General features: G+C 34.6%; 1 long non-coding RNA gene across 1 annotated transcript; it reads left to right on the top strand.

Annotated features, from left to right (window-relative positions):
- The first annotated feature begins 395 nt into the window (after positions 1-395).
- LOC140184354 (uncharacterized) lies at positions 396-2,211 on the top strand. The gene is made up of 2 exons (XR_011880810.1): positions 396-709; positions 1,888-2,211. It is a non-coding gene; the product is annotated as an uncharacterized lncRNA (long non-coding RNA).
- Positions 2,212-3,554: the final 1,343 nt, after the last annotated feature.

Below are 3,554 nucleotides of genomic sequence, written 5' to 3'. Positions count from 1 at the left end.
CCTAGTATTATAAATTTACTGTTGTTATTATATTTATTACGTTACTATTATTATTACTATTATTATGTTTATTATTATTATTATTACATGATTATCATTACTATTACTAGTATTATTATTACTATTATTAATTATAAAACATGAAAGTGAAAGGCGGTTTATAATTTACATTAAGTTACATATATATTATTATCATCATTATATATGGGATTGTGTGTATATATATATCATAAGGCTTGTATAATAATAAAAAAAGCCAAGGCGGTGGCTTATAGGCTTCCTTAAGCCATATATATATATATATATATATATATATATATATATATATATATATATATATATATATATATATATATATATATATATATATGTGGAAGAGCGTAAGAGAACGAGGAAAAAGAAAAAAAAGGAAGAGCGTAGCCGAGAGAAAAAAAAAGGAAACTTAAACCCCACCAAACTTCTGGCTTTGATTTTTTGAAATTCGTAACTCCAATCAAAAACCTAATCCGGTAAGAATATTCGTAACCTCTTCCTCTACACGTTGGTACCATTTTTTATTAGTGGAAGTTGACAGTGACGTAACTCCTCTTTCTTTTGAATTTGGCCAACGGGAGTTTTAGGAGGCATAAACGATTCTGGACATTTTCTTCTTCAATAGCTCAGTCAAAAAGCTTTTCCGGAGCTTTGAATATTTTGATTCCGTACGAAGGTATGGTTTTGGTTTCTCGTAGTTAATGTTTAATGTCACGTGAAAACTTAGGCTAGAAGACCTTAAGATAGGAATGAAATGAATGAATATTTGATGGATTGTGTATATGGTATAAAATGTGAGGTTTAGCTGTTGTCAATAATTTGCTGTTGAAGTTGGTCGATTTGAAAAAAGATTTAATATTGGTATTTGTTTGATTATGAAATAATTTGTTACTGGAAATGATTTGAGTGACTGAGAGGTGTTTGGTTTGATAGTTGGGACCCTTGAAGGGTGGCAGAAATTTGAGTCTTAGAGGAGATATTGCCAAAATTTCTTTAAGAATTGGAGTTTTGATTTGAGGTAATATTTTAAAAGGGAAAGAGATTATTATGTGGCTTGTGTATTTGAGACTATTTGTTGACCCTCTGTCGCAAGATGTGACCGGGCACTTTAACTCCCCGGATTCCCCCATGGGCATGCATATATATATAAATATTGAATATTATATTGAGCTTGGAGTTCGTCTCCATGGAATACTATATTATTGAGCTTGGAGTTCGACTCCATGGAATACTATACTATTGAGCTTGGAGTGTAACTCCATGGAATATTATATTTGAGCTTGGAGTTTGACTCCATGGAATATTATTGAGCTTGGGGATGCGCGCACAGAGGGACTGTCCAATGGTTAACTACCAGGACTTGTCGGGTTGGCTGTATAACCGACAGATGAGACTCATCAGCCATAGGACAGGCATACATCATATGCATTTGTTTGTTTGCTTGAGTGTGCATTGTTTTGGTTTGCTTAACTGTTTAATTCTGCTTATCCGCTACTTGTTCTACTTGCTGTAAATGCTTCTCTACCTGTGCTTTTCTTGCTTGAACTATATGTGTATGTTTTCTGAGAAATCCTTCTTGGCGAAGGTGTGAGGAGAGAGGATTGTTCCACCAATGATTCGGAGGATTAGAGGAGACAGAACGTGAATTATTAGGTTAAAGTTAGATTCAGAATTAGAACACCTTAGACAACTTACCTAATTTCTGGTTTAGTTGAATTCTTAAGCTGAAATCTGAGTGTCGAAGTTTTAGGAATGCCTCTGGCTTTCCCGAGACCTTTTATATTAACTATGCGGGCACCTTTACCATACTGAGAACCTCCGGTTCTCATCCCATACTATGTTGTTGTTTTTCAGATGCAGGTCGAGAGACACCTCATTGAGCATTTGGGTATCCTCCTTACGAGCGAAGAACTGTCTTTTGGACTGTCATATTTTGTTTTAGGCTATGTATATATGTTTATAGAATCTCCGCATGTATATTTTGTGTTTTGTCCCTCCTAGAGGTCGACTTGGAGATACAGGAGTTTATTTTGTGGTTTGAGTTTTATTTTGGGTTGTATATATACATAATTATATACTCTGGTCGGCCTTAGCTTCGCAGGTCGAGTCTGGAGCTTGCTATCTGAGTTTTGGAACTCTGATATGTATATATATGTGTTCAGTTATCTTTCGATTTTACCTGTCCGTTTTACGAATGTCCATGCGAGTGTGTCACGATTTTCTGTTTACCAATTTGTTTAGCTTGTTCTTCAAGGCTCCTAGATATGATTTCACCCAACTATATCTATGTAGATATCATTTTCTTTTAGAGGTCGTAATACCTTGCCACCTCTGCTTTACGACTTAAGCGTAAGGCCCTGTGTGGTAGGGTGTTACAAAAAGTATCTTTAAACACACGTGTCTGGCTTCCATGGAAAACATTCATGCGAATTAGGTAAATCCCGGCATAGCCTACCTTTTTTTATAATCCAACGACATGGAACACTTTCACAACGTGGTACATCTTTGTCTTGTATATATATGTCAAACCAATGACATGAACCTGTCTGTACAAGAGGACTCGGGTACGGGTTGAGATGAGGATCAGAACCTGTGGATCGAGGCGAACATCGGACTATCCGAGCGGAGCGGGGAGGAGGTACCTGCAAAGACACTCCGACGCTCAAGTCAGAATGGATCTAAGAGGTAGAAAGTATGTGGAATGAATCATACCTGGAGGGATCTGGGTCCTCTTATTTATAGGTGATGATAGTTATCTTATCTTATCTTGTTTGGCCAAGATAAGAGAGGTGTTTGAATTCGAAAGTTGGTTAGGAACTCTGAAGGACCGGTTTTGGGCCTTCAGGCCGAAACGGGTTTGCCCCGAGAAACCGAGTTCGTAGGACCCGTGGGTTGAATCCGTAACACTGTCCAATGAAAAGTACAAAAAAATAATGTTCCGCCTAATAGATTAGGATTGAAAGTAAACTGATAGGTTTGATTTGAGTTGAACTGGTCCAAGATCATCATCTTTAAATTTGCAGTGAATAGTGAGATTCAAATTGCCTTCTACATTATTTTTTACATAAACCATTGTCCTGCGGCTGAATGAAAATGGTCGTACTCGTACTACAACCAACAAAAATAAGAACATGATACATTTCACTTTTGTAGACATTTTCAGTAATGCTTTTTGTTCTGATCTTTTGTTTTTTGTTTTTTTAAAATTGATGGCTACATATTTACAGAGGTTGAAAATCAATTGGTCAAATAAAGAATAAATAAATTTAAGAAGGTTATAAATGCAAATACTATATATAACTAAAATATATTAAAAATATTTAATACAAAATAAAAATAAATAAATATTAAAGATAAAATTAAATCAATTCGTCAAATAAATATTCATGTAGTCATATTTATTTTTCATTGCGAAAAAATATATTTTTTACTTTTAACATTAGAAAAAAGTGTATGTTTTATTGTATCATGAAGACAAAGAGTATATCACGAAATTATGAAAGACAAATAAAATAAATTTG

Source organism: Arachis hypogaea, chromosome 4 (genome assembly GCF_003086295.3).
Source record: "Arachis hypogaea cultivar Tifrunner chromosome 4, arahy.Tifrunner.gnm2.J5K5, whole genome shotgun sequence".
Taxonomy (NCBI): Eukaryota; Viridiplantae; Streptophyta; class Magnoliopsida; order Fabales; family Fabaceae; genus Arachis; species Arachis hypogaea.
This window is presented reverse-complemented; position numbering and strand designations above follow the sequence as displayed.